We start from the raw sequence: 14,862 nt of genomic DNA, 5'->3' as shown, positions 1-14,862 counted from the left end.
TGTTTTTCTCGAAGCCTACTCTTGTTTGCGCATGAGAATCGTTCAAGCAGGAAGTACGTTAGATAGCTATTGAAATCGGCTCTAGTAAGTCATTTTACACGAAGCATCAGGAACAGCCACTTAACAAAAGTTTGTGCAGCCTATAAGAATTGGAATGTAAGCGCCTCGCTTATATACGGATGAAATTGCCAATATCAAAAGTGAGTTACAAAGGCATGATGCGGTGCGGTACAGGGGTGCCCTAATCAGACTCGTACCAAGCGTGCTTCGCATTGTGAACGCCCGACACGGCAAGCTTTGTTTGATGAGCGCCTTCATACGATTGTAACGCGGGTTCCGAAAATTATGTTCAATGTGACTCTAGGGACAGTTATTAGCGAAGTAATGTCGGCATTCGTGGATAATTACACGGCGTTGTTTTTTTTACTGTATACTGCAGATAATGTTCCAGATCCAAGCAGAACAAATACATATTAGATATTACAAATACAAGGGCAACAAGTAGAAAAAACTAAAAATAAAAAGGCATGCAGAATGACTATGCACTCACAATCATCGTGTCGGTGAATTCCGCTCGCTGATGGTACGCGGAAAATAGGAAAATTTAAAAGTGTCAGTTCTAGCAAAGTACGGTGGAAGTGGACCGGGATGATGGTGACGTGTGATGCGTGTTGCTAAATATGATAAGTAGGGTGCAGGATCAAGCGCCAATTTGTGAACTATGAGCAAAGAAAGAAATTCTTGTCGGCTAATTTTTCTTCTTGCCTCAAGAGGTTGGATACAGTTAGATTTCATTAGCTCAGATGAAGAATGAAATGGTGAAAATATAGAATAAATAAATCTTACGGCTTTTCTTTGGATTCTTTCAAGTTTCTTAATTTTGGTATTAACATAAAGGTCCCACGCCACGCTCGCATATTCGGGCATAGGCCTGATTAGTGAGCTAGTTATCAGGTACCCCTGATGCCGAAAATTCTGACGTCATCTCTAGTTTCACATCTCTTGTGATACCTTTATCAGAAGAGGACTGTTCCGAAATTAGCGCCTCTTTCACACTTCACGAGGTAGAATTGCTACCCGATCACTTACCTCTCTCAAAAACGCCTGATCCTGATGGGATTTCGAGTGAATTTTTGTAAATCATTTAACTCCATTCTAACGCCTGTCTTCGGGATGTGTTTTGAGGCAGAGGCTCTTCCACAGTCTTTTACAAGGAGTCACACATTCTTAATTCCAAAAAAGTACTGATGCCATTTCGCCTGTATGTAAGACAGTTAGTTGCCCGTTTCTTTTTTTTTTTGTGACTGTACCCATCCTTTGATTAGAGCATTCTTGCAGATTAATTTCGTGACCCTGTTTCCAAACTTAGAGGTTTCATCAAATTTTACTGAGCGCCCCACTTCACTGGGCTTTATGCAGGAAGTTTGTGCCTGTGTGGGGTTCTTGACAGTACGATCGTCTAATGTGTACTTATTTTCTGGATCGCGTAAGAGTCTGAACCGGGATTTGATAAGGATGCTCTTTCCATCGCTATTTTATCGTTCTGTACACTTTGGCCTCAAAGGTCATCATATCTTAACGCGAGTGTTTAAGATGCCGACCCCTCCTTGCATTAAAACGTTCTTCTATAAAATGCGCACAGAAGCTCTACTGTTAACACGTGGCTCCATTGAAAAAACATTTTTTCGCCGTTTGTTTACTGCTGTCTGCGCAATGTACCTGAAACCATTGAACACTATTTTATGAACTCCCAGCAAGCGATTTTGTTTAGGGATGTGTTGCAGAGGATGCTAAACAAAGACTTTGTTTTAAATTCCTACAGTGTTCATTACCTTGCGGCTACTCAGCCTGATTACGAACCATAGGACATATTTTCCTCATTGGACTTCACAGCCTGTGGAAAACGTGCATGCTGGACCGCAACGCTGAACCTCTTCTTTCTGTCAGAAGCCATTCCAGTCCAATGATGCTCCAACTCAGGGACATGAGAGGTTTTCTACCGGACTGGTTTCCACTGATGATGCGGTGTCTATCTTCACCACCTTTTTACCTGTGTTGTTTTCTGTCTAGCTAGTGCAGTGCGGTCAGAAGCGGCATGATATGGAAATAATCTGTATATACCCTCTTCCTGTACTTACATAACCTAGTGTAATAAATACCATGTAGGTAAAAACAAAAGCGGCAACAGCATAGTTATCTCGTGCAGTGGGCAGCGAAACTCGTCTGTTCGCGCCGTTGCGTGTTCGAGACCCACTCGCGGTAATATATTTTTTTATTCATGTGTTGCTTGTAGGCTAGGTTTTGTGCCAAGGTTCAAACTCAAGCTTCGCACAAACTGGGTGAGCCGGTTAGGCCTAGTGAAGTACTGCTTTTGCACTGAAATATGAGACTTTTCGACTATTATAGACGTTTCACGAAAAGACTACTCATATATTTGCCCGCTTTAATGAACGTTTCTTTTTCTAGTTTAATAGTAGACGTCGCGATATATTTGTTCTAATAACTGACGTCTTATTTCTGTGCTTTACTATCACCGATGTTGAGTTATATTTTATGACTGGGCCCGGAGTCTAGGCAATGACTGATCGGTGGAACAGTGTTGTTTGTACAAAATGTCTAAAGTATGCATGCGAAGGAAAACTTCCAATAGCAGTCTTTAATACCAATTTTGAAGAATCGCACTACCCTAGCCATAGCGTCAGAGGTCACCTGCAGGTAAAGAAAAAGGATAGCACTCAGCTTTTAATCCTTCATTTTCAGTTTTTGTTTCGTGTTTTCTTCGTTTTTTAAAATGATTTATTGAAAACAAAAACAAGAACACGACACTGAATAACTACGAATTTGCTGCTGCCCCGTTCTAACCGAATAAATGTTACGAAGACAGCGCAGTGTTATTGGTCAGCGTCCTGGTTTAGCGATTGTCGTTGATCTCTCTCGAATACCGAGAGTGAAGGCGTTGCGACCCTCCTTGCGACACGCTTCGCCAACAGTGAATAACTACTTTATAATCGATCACAAACCTTGGATACATCAGCCACAGCAGCCTTAAGCAGACCTTCGCACTGAAGTCGCCCATCAGTACAGTGTACTGTGATTTTACTTTATTCATTGCCGATTCCTCGTCATCATAGAAGCCTTCAGCGATCTGGTCATCATGGCTGGATGTAAGCGCGTAGGCCTGCATTACTTTCAGCTTCTATCTCCTACTGAGTCTAATTACAATAGCTGCTACCCTTTCGCTAATACTATAGAACTTCTCTACGTTGCCAGCTATATCCTGATTAATGAGAAATCCCACACCTATTTCTCGCCTATCCGGTAATTCGCGATAGCACAGTATGTGTCCGCCCTTTAGTACTGTATACGCCTCACCTTTCCTCTTCACTTCACCAAGCCCTATAATGTCCTATTTAATTCCCGCTAGTTCTTCGAACAGCACTGCTAGGCTATCCTAACTAGATAAAGTTCTAGAGCTAAACGCTGCAAGGTTCAGATTCCAACGGCTCCGGTCCGGAGCTAGAAATTCTTAGCACCATCCACTGCGTCACAGGTCTGACCCCCGCTGTGTTCAGTTGCTCCGCAGCCGCTGCGGACTGAGGGTTGATTGGTTTGTTCATAGAAGGTTTTTTTGGCCAAGTACTACTTGGTACTAGTAGTACCAAGTAAAAAAAGAATCCTGTTCTGGTGAGGGAGTCCGTTGTCGGTTCTGGTCACCGAGACCAGGTAGCACCCCAGGCCTGGTTATGCAATTCTATCGACACGCGGATTTTTTGTGTTAGAATTGCGCGGCATCAGGATATGAACCCCGGTCCTCTTGCACGCGAGGCGGACGCTCTACCTCTACGCCATTGCTGCGATGTGTGATATGGTATGGTATGGTAAAGTGTGGCATGGCATGCGATGGTATGATATGGTACGGGACAGTACGGTTCGGTACGACAATATGGTACGGTTAGGTATAGTAAGGTAAGGTAAGGTCTCTTGTGCTATGGTAAGGTATGATATGTGGGGATTAAAGCCCTAAAGCGGCACCTGCCCTACCGGAGGCACCATAACGAAGGATGCAGGTGGGTTTAGGCCATTAAGGGTTCCTTAACGGTGACTGACATTGCACAGCGCAACAGGACACGAGCGCTGTTGGACATCGCCTGCATCGAAACGGTGCCGGATCGGCAGAGTCGATCCTGAGTCCTTGGACTAAAAACACTTTAGCGCCATTGCGACTAAGCCACAGCTGCAAGAGGCTCCCTCCCCTTTCCCAGGACCACTGCCCCACGTTCAGGGCCACCTTTCCCGCCTTCACGTATTTTCCACGCGTTGTGAAAACACACGAACACGTACGCGGAAAACGTCGTCTTGAATGGTGGGCTGTAACGTCGCGACCGGATGTGCCATGTCCCATGAAAGTTACCAGGCCAACAGGTTTGCCTCTGCAGCTGCACTACAACCCATATAGCATTTTTTGCTCTGAAATACTCTGGAGGAGTAGTTGGAACTAGTACTTTGCCGGTTAACCGTTAACAGTAGCACGGATGACTCCGCAACAGCGCTACACAGGTCGGCAGTCGACTTAGCAGGAGAAGTTTTGAATTGAAAACAATCTCTCCTTCAAAGTCTCACAGCCATATTCATTCCTTTTCAGTGCTTTTTAGATCCACTCAATGGATTCAAAAAGCCTTCGCGCTTTGAGCAAGAGTCATTTAAGATGTGCTGATTATAGTGTTTTCCACAATTAAGCAGCATACAGAAACGCACAGGACGTGCGTTCAGTGCGTCTAAGGTCAAACTGTACAAATTGAGGGTAGCCGCCTAGTTGAGGGCTCAGCTCTGCAGCCAACAGGAGCTGCTCTTAACCAAGAATGAACTCGACTGAAGAAGTGCGCCAAAGTGGGCTGCATCGGTTGACATCTGAATGCTCACTTCTTATCTTTAACAAGCAAGTTGCTTTAATGTCTCCTTTAATGTGATCATATTAGTAGCACAGCAAGGACTCAGTGTTTTGAAAAAAAAAAATCACAGGTGTTTTAGTGACGGCAGAAATAAGCAGTTTTTTAATAAATATACTTTCTATTACACGAAGAAAATTAAGGTGCTGTAACAGCAAGCTCGTGTACTTGCATCACAGAGGTAAAATAAGAGCTTCCTCCTAATTTAATTTCTTGTTAGCGGTCAAATTTTTGTGATAGAATCCGCTGCAGCAAGATTTCAACATTATAATAATAATATTAATTGGTTTTTTGGGGGAAAGGAAATGGCGCAGTATCTGTCTCATATATCGTTGGACACCTGAACCGCGCCGTAAGGGAAGGGATAAAGGAGGGAGTGAAAGAAGAAAGGAAGAAGGAGGTGCCGTAGTGGAGGGCTCCGGAATAATTTCGACCACCTGGGGATCTTTAACGTGCACTGACATCGCACAGCACACGGGCGCCTTAGCGTTTTTCCTCCATAAAAACGCAGCCGCCGCGGTCGGGTTCGAACCCGGGAACTCCGGATCAGTATTTCAACATTAGGCAGAACTCATATCTTGAAATCTTGTTGAACTCATATCTTGAAATCTACCGCTTTCAAGTTGCCGGCTCTTTAGGTTCCTCTCTCGGCAAAGTCATGCTTGCGCATCCTCCGCACATTCCTTCTTGCTTTCAGGTAAGAAAAACTGAGACAAGACTGCACCGTAAGTAACGTTTCCTCTTTTTAGGGACTCAGTCTGAAGAACTCCACGTTGCTATATTCGTTCTTCGGTAATTCCGCTGGCAAGTGGGCGAGTGTGTTTGTACAAATGCCAGCCTAGCAAAAAAGTTCCGGTAGAACCACTGAATCAACTTTGCTGGCAGCGAAGAAAAGGCAGCAACAACGTTCCGGATCTCCTTAGAGGTCTTCCGCCGAAGCGCTAACGTCAGCCACCCCTGCGCTATCCTCGGCGTTGAGAACAACCTTGTTCTCAGGTCTCCTTTTTCAAGAGAACTCAAAGAAACGTAAAATTCAGAAAACAAAGTGTTGTTGCATCTCTTTGTAAAACTTTATCAGCCAAGAACGTTCGTTAAGAATTTTTTTGCTTGCATTCTCACAAAAAAAGAACTTTTATGTACTTTATAAGCTAAAGATTGCGCTAAGGATAAAAAACTGGGTAGAGGCTACGTGGGGTGAACATACGAGAAGCTGCGTGGATAATTTGAGGATAGTGCTTTATGACTGTTGCTACTATCTTTCAGGATTAATGTTTTAGTATTTGAAGGGGAAAAATTCGCGTTCTAGATTTCGAGTTTGAATGCAGGTTCAATTAAAGTTGTGCAGAAAAATTTTGTAATTAAGTTTGCTTTCGCGTCATTCTCACAGCAATGACGATCGGCTATTAGCGCTCGTTGTTATCCGGTACACAAAATGCTGTCTGTTTCACTGACATATACTATACCGAAATTCCAGGCTGCACTCAGGTACTATATGTAAACTGAGATATTTCTCACATTTACTGCTCTCATTTGTCAGCATAGAATACCATAACCAAGTGAAGCACCTCCTGCTCTGTGAAGTTGACCTGCCTCATTTCGTTGCTATAGTGGGATAGCACTGATTCGGCAGTAAAGGAGCCATTTCGAACCCTCATCAGACAGCCCCTCTCCTTTTGAAATTCTCTCCCGATCTTTCGCAATGCCTTCAAGGTGATCGCTGTCAGTATGTGTAGCGCTCACACAACGGCGCTTTAAGACGCCAAAGCAGTACCTCAGTCCTGACCCATGGTGTATAAAATGTAAGCCAGGAGCTATGGACACTATGTTTCAAGACAAAGTTAATCTTCTTATTCATTAGTAATATTAAATATTTATATTTATTTAAATTATTATTTAATATTATTTCTAAAATTTATTAGTTACCTTGTTTTTTAAGGTCAACAGAATGAATTGCAAGAAAAAGCAAGCATAGAAGGGGGGGGGGGCAAAAAAATAGGTGAGCGGATGAGATTAGAAAGCTGGCCGGGATACGGTGGCTGCAATGAGGAAAAGACAGGAGTAATTGAAGAGTATTAAGATAGGTCTTTTCTCTGCAGTGGGCGTAATCAGGCTGATGATGATGAGTACGTACAAGACGTATCTTTGTCCCTTAGTTCCTTCAACGTTTTACTGCCGCAGATTAGGGTATCTTGAAAGCGTATGTTCGAGCACAAAATACGCTGTAGCCCAATTAATAAAAAATGTGATAAAAGTGCAAAAATTTAATGAAACCTGGTTTTACACGAAAACGAAGGGCTCTATACAGTGTGTTTGCCTACGACACAAATGAGCTGGCCGATGCACGCTGATGAGCCTGAAAAGTGGACGGTGCCACTCTCGCCATTATTTCTTCATTGCAGGAACACCAAGACACCCGGAAGCTTTCTGTAGGCAGCGCGTTGTCGCTGCGCACTGAGTACGGGACACGGTGACATCAAACTGTGCAAACAAACTGAGTGCGGGACATGATGGCATAAACTGTGTGAACACTCCTGGGCTAGCAACCAACACCGCAGGTTAACCTTTCGTTGCGCCGTCACTGCTATCTTCCACTGGGAACTACATAGGTCACTGCTGAAGCATGGAAGAGTTATCGCCTTCCTCTCGCGCGTTTTGAGCGAGTAGTTTTCAAAATATGTCTTACCGACTAGCTCATCATTCTGCACTATTAAAGCCGTAATATAATCGGATGCTTAAATCAGACTTGAAATATTCCAACTGTGCTTCATGCAAATACTAAGGATATTTAAAGTTTAAAATACCTGCTAGAACGATGTAAACTCCACGTGAATTGACGCCTAGATGGTTGGATCATGAAATGATAGCAAACAGGCCACTTATCGACTGCTTCTCACGTTACAGTCATACTGTAATCAAGGAATAAATATCCAAAAGACGCTAATATTTACGCGAGCACGAAATACGCAAAACTAAACAAAACTCAAACTGCGTGCGCTTGCAAAAAAATTAGCAGTGGCCCAAGTTGGCTAACCCTGGAATTCAGCGAAAAGCAAGGACGCTTGCTAAGCGCCTGAGGCTCGTCCATGGCAGCTCTGCTACACGGTCGTGACAGCCGTTCTATATATACCCTACGACCACGTGGTTATGACGTGGTACCACATGGTCTTACGACACCCTATCGGAAGTCATTACATGGCTTCACATCACCGCATCGGATGCTATTAAGGTCGAAGGTCAGCCCAATGGTCTCCCAATGTTAAAAGTCAGAAGTCAGAGGTCAACTTAATGTCAGAGGTCAAAGGTCAGGGTCAAGGGTTCGACACCGCAACTGTACACCCCATATGGTCATACACGGCTAACGCGTTTGGGCTGAACGTCATTCAAGGTTATTCTCCTGCCTACGCGACGACTGCTTTAGCTAGCTTAGTGAAGCATTTCGCTACAAACATGTGGATGTAAAAGGCACCACAAAGCTCAGATATCCGGTCATGAGCGAGCGTCGTTGGAATTTGCGACCCAAAGCCGTTGAGAGAGCGAGAGTAAGCACTTGTGCTGAGCGCGCGTCTGGAAAGCAGTGAGCGCTGTAGGTCAGACGCACACGCCAGATTGGAAACGCCCATCGTTCGGCTTTGGGTTGGACGGAGCCTGAGGCGGTTGCTTCCAGCGGAGGGCGAGATTGGTTTGTGTTTATAGTGAGCGGCACGCGTTTGGCGCGGCTGGCACAGGAGAGAAAAGTTTGCGCTCAAACGCTGGCGTCCTATTTCTTCCTCCCAACTGTCGGGCGTTCTGCGCGAGTCGGCGGGAAAGTGCGGAGTGCTCGGAGCGTACGCGGGCATTTTTTTCGCACAGTAGGCGCAGGAGAAACTGCAAGCCGTTCCCAACGTACGCATTCTTTGGGCCACAGTAAAACAAAATATTTCGTGGCTGAAATGCTTTAGACATAGCCTACATTCAGAAATAGAAGTTCTTTCTGTGACCTCAGCAGCTGTAAACGAAAAGCACCAAGTGCTCATGCTTCCTGGCCTGCACTTTTGTTTGCTGGCTTCTTGCGCGAGCACTCTGTGCAGTTAGTTTCAGAACGAAAGTTGTATTCTTCCCGTACAAAGCTGAAGGTCACGTATCTATGAAATTTGACCTTAGAACATCTGCTCCTTCGCTGCTCCGCGTTCGCCGATGCTCGTCGCGATATGCTCGCGGCCTATAGGGCGCAGGGCATACTACCAGACTCCATCAAGACGCTATTGTGGCCGCAGGGCAGTGCGCGCACTCGTGAGCGAATTTTGGTGAGCCTCTGTGCATTCCTCGAACACACGGGCTTGACGTCCCGTCTGTTCTCCGTCAGGTAGTTACACGCAGTGACCGAACGCTCCACGAGTTCTACCTTGAACGATTAATAACTGGACGCCCCACTCCAGTTGTAACCTACACAGTGCTGTGCGCGTGTGTGATTTAATTCCTCTAAACTGAACTAATCACGCGCACAACCTGGACACATTACTTATTGTGTAAATAGTTTGTACATATTACTTCTCCCCCTGTCCTCTATTCCTGTCCCCTCACCTCTTTCATTTCATTTCTCCATTCTGCCTGCTGTCCTTTATTTCCGCTGCCCCAGCTCAGGTGCTTCAGTATCGATGGCAGATGCCGGGGCTAGCAAAAACTTTTCCTTCCTTTTTACTATTATTTTTAATAAAGCCACTACCACCACCACCTTCAAATCAGCAGGAGCGGAGGCTTGGCTCTGAGGGCATGCCACGTCACTCGCCACGCCTCGCCACGCGCTTAGCCGACGGCGCTCGTCTTATAAGACTCAACCGTGTTGAACCACCGCATTTTTTTTTGCTTTGCTCTGATCTGGCGCACACAAACGCTGCACCAAATGGAACATCTATTATAATTCTTTATCTTCGCAATAGCATAGTTTCCGCGTCGCCCGCTCCCCTGCCTAGCGCTCACATGATACCATTGCTTTCGAAACCAAAGTTCACGACAAACCCAGTGCCAAAAACTGCTAGCAAGAAATAAGGTTGGCGATATTCTTCCAGGCGGTCGAGAAAGCCTACCGTGTATTCATGTGGAAAGTTCCGCCAAGTGGTGCGCGGCATTGCACATAAACCACCGAAGAAAAAAACGCAACCACAAAAGAAAGGAAAACACAGGACGAGGGCCGGATTCTTTTGGAAGAGAACCGTGCTGTGACTTCCTTTCTTCTGTGGCTCTGTCTTTTTAATGCTGGTTAACGGCGACTCCATGTAATTGTTCTCATCGATGTGTTATAAGAAGCACTTGACAAGACTGCGGCTCATTGTTTTCACAATAGAGCCACAGCCTTATTGCTCCAATTGAGAAAATTCAAGCAAGGAGCGGCTAGCAGTTTTAAGAGTGTTTTGCCACGGGCGCTCCAACAGAGACTGCTCCATCGAGCGCGCCAACGGAGCCGACGAAATGAAAGAAAAATGGCCTAAAAAATCTCTTTGACATAAAAGTAAATTCACTTAATACAGACTAATTTTTACACGAAAATGCACAGTAACACTAGCGGCTTTATGAGCACACATGTGAAGAACGGACGGGCAATTTTCTGCTCGCAATTTCTGTGAAGGTATTTGCGCAGGTATTAGCAATTTTTGCGAAGGAGAGCAGTGACAAAGCTGAAGTATTTGGGACGTCTCAAAACGCGCCAGCCCCCTTGCTGAGAGCAGCAGTACAATTGAATACACGATACTTTTTTGCATCATCTGTTAAGTTCAGAATATTCAGCAGGATTCAGCATGTACGCCCGTGTCAAATATAAACTTAATTATTTATCGATGTGTTGGAACAATGCATGTAGGTTTCCGACACATGCCTTCAGGCATCAACAATATATAAGGAATGTAGAATCGATCTGTCATTTTGTTGTGTGATGACGAAGTTTTTCTCTGTTCAGCCCTTACGCTCACATTTGTGCCTCTTTCAAAGCGTCGGTTTGGTCTGGAATAAACCGGTGTCTTTTATGCCCACTGTGGGAGTGTCGCCCTAAGGGCGAGACCATTGATGCCAGGCATTGTTCCGTAGAAGGCGAGGCCTTCAGCAGTAAAACGAATTCAAGATCCATCCAGTGCACCCGCCGCGTTGGCTCAGTGGTTAGGGCGCCCGACTACTGAGCCGGAGTTCCCGGGTTCGAACCCGACCGCGGCGGCTGCGTTTTTATGGAGGAAAAACGCTAAGGCGCCCGTGTGCTGTGCGATGTCAGTGCACGTTAAAGATACGAAGGTGGTCGAAATTAATCCGGAGCCCTCCACTACGGCACCTATTTCTTCCTTTCTTCTTTCACTCCCTCCCTTATCCCTTCCCATACGGCGTGGTTCAGGTGTCCAACGATATATGAGACAGATACTGCGCCATTTCCTTTCCCCCAAAAAACCAATTATTATTATTATTATCCATCCAGTGCAATTAGTTGATGAAAGACTGATTTTACATTTGCTATTCTGTGTAAGGGATGAATATCTTTAGGCACTACGGAATATCGCGATGGCTTCTTGCTACTCAACGGTATACCTATGACGCTGTTTGCTGTTTCTTACGCAGGCTTCTCTGTCGATGCCATGGCTTTTGTTCGAGAAACCGCCAATTTTCGCGCTTTTTACATTTCGATATTACGGGGCATGACCTTATTTTGTAATACCTAATGTCGAGCTGCTGCCTTAAGTTTGAGACAGACTGCGACGGCTCGAGAAGCTGCGAAGTCTTTCAGTCTGGTAGCTTGGGACAAGAACACGAGTGTGAATCCTGCCAAATCTTTTTGTTTCTAAGGAAGGAAGAGCACCACGTTATAATTTCGCTTTTAACCGCTTAGATATTCGGGTTTTGTCTCGTGTACCTCATATGAGCGGTCACTCTGCAAGGAGAAACGAGCTTTATGCGTGCTGCCAGTCGGAAACGTTCTTTTAAACGTGCCGCTATTAAGCAGTTTGAGAAATTGCTGTTTGTTTATCTAAATTCTTAGCAATAAAAAATATTACTTGCTTTTTAGACTGCTACTACAAACGTTAGAAATCCACTAATTAAACGCAGATAAAGTTTGAGGGCCAGTGTCAACGTTTTTAAATCAGCATCTTGACTTTTCGGAAGTCTCCACCTACACATGGCGATCTGGAGCGAAGCGAAGCTGTAGTTCCATTCCTCGGCATTCCTCAGCGCAAACAACGAAAAAGAACTCATGGATTCATGACCTCTCAAAGTCATTACATAATGGGCAACAGTGATGCAAGGAGCAGATGTGATGTGTTTACCTGAAAGTTATATGACTTTGTCGGCTTTCTTGTTTTCGCTTTCAGCGCCATGTTTTCTGCTGGCGTCTATTAGTCGAGTATTTTTGGCAACAGAAATTGCTATCGCCCCTGTGGCCTCGACGTATTCTCATGCCTAGCGCTTGACTTCTCCAGTTAATCAGTGAATTGTCAACAAGATTTTTGACGCATAAATAAAACTAGATTCTGGTAAACACTATACACTTCCTTTCCTGATTTTTGTTCATTTTTTTCAGTGATAGTATATGATCGCCTGCGGACTAACCTACCAGAACAAGCGTCCTCCTGAGAATCACCTGTGGTGACAAGTGGCTGATAAAATGGTGGACTGGGATTTTAACGTCAGTCTTTTTAAAGTCGCAAGGCAAAATAATAATGGGACAATGATTCAGGAAAAATGATAAATATAATTCCCCGTTTCATTACATGCCCACACTTGTGCAGAAAAAAGCATTCTTTACGTATGAGACTACTCAAAAGGCTTGTAGGGTACCTGTCATTAACAAGAAGCCTATGATTTAAAAAATGCAAGCAGATTTTTAGAACTAAAACCGGATTGCTAATACTAATTCCAGACACCTTTCGCACAAGACCATTCCCAGAGAGCACTCAACACTTTGTTTTCGGTCAGAAAAACAAGAACTTAAAGCTACTTTAGCAAATACTCTACTTCAGCAGCGCATTACGTTAGATTTTATTTTTGACCAACAGCTGAAAGTTCGGTCACCACGACCGGAAACTGCAGTGCCAAAATTTTTACAAGAAAATAGGCTTTGCGGGCAAGTGGGGACATATTAAAATATTAAAAGACTGCGAAACAAGAAAGCTCACGAGGACCTTAATGAAAAAAATTATGAGATCACTACGGCACCCGCATTGGAGGAATGGGTAAGCATTGAGGGCTACTTGCCCCTCCTCGCCATCAGAAATTATATCCTTGTGTTTTACACTATTTTGTAATCTTGAGCTTGCAACACCAACTTCCGCAATAGTTCATTCATTTGAGGCTAAAAGCAAGTAGGCATAGCACGATCGTGTGCTCCTGTTCGCTTTTGTCAGGAGTCCAACTCGCTGCCACTGTGACTGTGTGGTCGTCGCTCTGGACTAATGCTTCTGATCAGATCGAACAAAAGGCTCGTGCGATGTCATACACACAGTGAACACACTACAGAACCACATTTCTTCCTTCATGGTAAGCGCGAATCCTGGTAGCAAAGTCAAACCACTACAATTTTAAAGCGCGAGATTATGTTTCCTCGAAGGTACTAAATGACCGAGAAGGTACGAGAAGAAAAGTTTCGTGCCAATGATTTTTTTTTTGTCGATATTGGTAGCCTCTTTTGGAAGATGTTTTCTTGGCTCTTCTGGTTTTATAAATGGTTGTTTAAGCTTCAGGAAACCATAATGGCTCCTACTCTTTTTCTATGTATCTCTTCACGCCCGGCTGTGCATCTGGTTCATAGCCATTACTTCGGGAATGATTTTTTGCTAGTCAGTTTCACGCGAATATCTCTCGTCAGTAGTCGATGTAGTGCATTGCGAACAAAACTTTTGTGCTTTTTCCTATACTGCTGAAGCATCTATTATGATTTTTGACATCGTTTATTACTCTTGGAGCGGCAGAAAAATCTCCCATTTATCTCGCCACTGAAGTATAACTTATAGACACTGAGATAAAAAACTATGAAGTGAAAAAGATGGGTTTCCGCATGATGGTATCTCTTGCTCGCGCCTTCTCAACGCATTAGGCTTTCACTATTTTTCTTTGAGTAGGCACATACAATCGCATTTTTTTTTGCACAAAGATTATTTCAGTATTTTTTATCTCCTCTTATACTGTGTGAAATCACAGCTTATAATATTAAGTATCTATTCTCGGGAATGATTATATCCTTGTGCTTTATTATTTCTTCAAGTGAAGAAATTTGAAAGACGAAACAGAAGGGCGGTCCAATATGATCTACGGTAACGTACATCCTTCTTTATCCAACTCCACGAAAATACTTTTCCTTTTCGTCACATGGAGAATCTACAGGCATCAGTGGAGGACGACCACAAGCCGACAAAGAATCTTTTGCCTGAACTCCAGCTGCTGTTGTATGCTGTTGTATGTATCCTAAGTTGTAAGCCTTCTCTCTTCCAAAGTACTCTAAAAGGTACTCTGTATGCTACTGTTTGAATTGTATGCTTAGATTTATTTTTGGCATAACCTTTTCTTTGGTCGCCTTATTTGCTTGGCTGCGAACAATTTTGTATTTGCTACAGCTTCGGTTGTTTTTCCTACGGAATAGCACAGTGCTCCTACGGGCGGAGAGGTAACAAAGATAAGGAGTCCAAACAAAGTGCATTCGTTTTCGTATAGGTATAAAGCATAATAACAGAAAGAGAGTATGAAAATGAAGTTAATTTTTCCGGGCACTGCGTGGCCGGGTACCTCAGAATAGGGAATAGGGATAAAGAGAACGAAAGGGAAGCCAGAAGGAAAGTTGGTATCGTTGTGTAAGTGGAACGTGGCAACGTTCACGCATCCTGTGAGGTGAAAATAAAATAAAAAATTGGGGCTCTAATCCAAGCTGTGAAGGTGGTCGGACAAGGAAGCTAGATGTTTGAAGTCAATTTTT

Source organism: Amblyomma americanum, chromosome 4 (genome assembly GCF_052857255.1).
Source record: "Amblyomma americanum isolate KBUSLIRL-KWMA chromosome 4, ASM5285725v1, whole genome shotgun sequence".
In the NCBI taxonomy this organism is placed as follows: Eukaryota; Metazoa; Arthropoda; class Arachnida; order Ixodida; family Ixodidae; genus Amblyomma; species Amblyomma americanum.
This window is presented reverse-complemented; position numbering follows the sequence as displayed.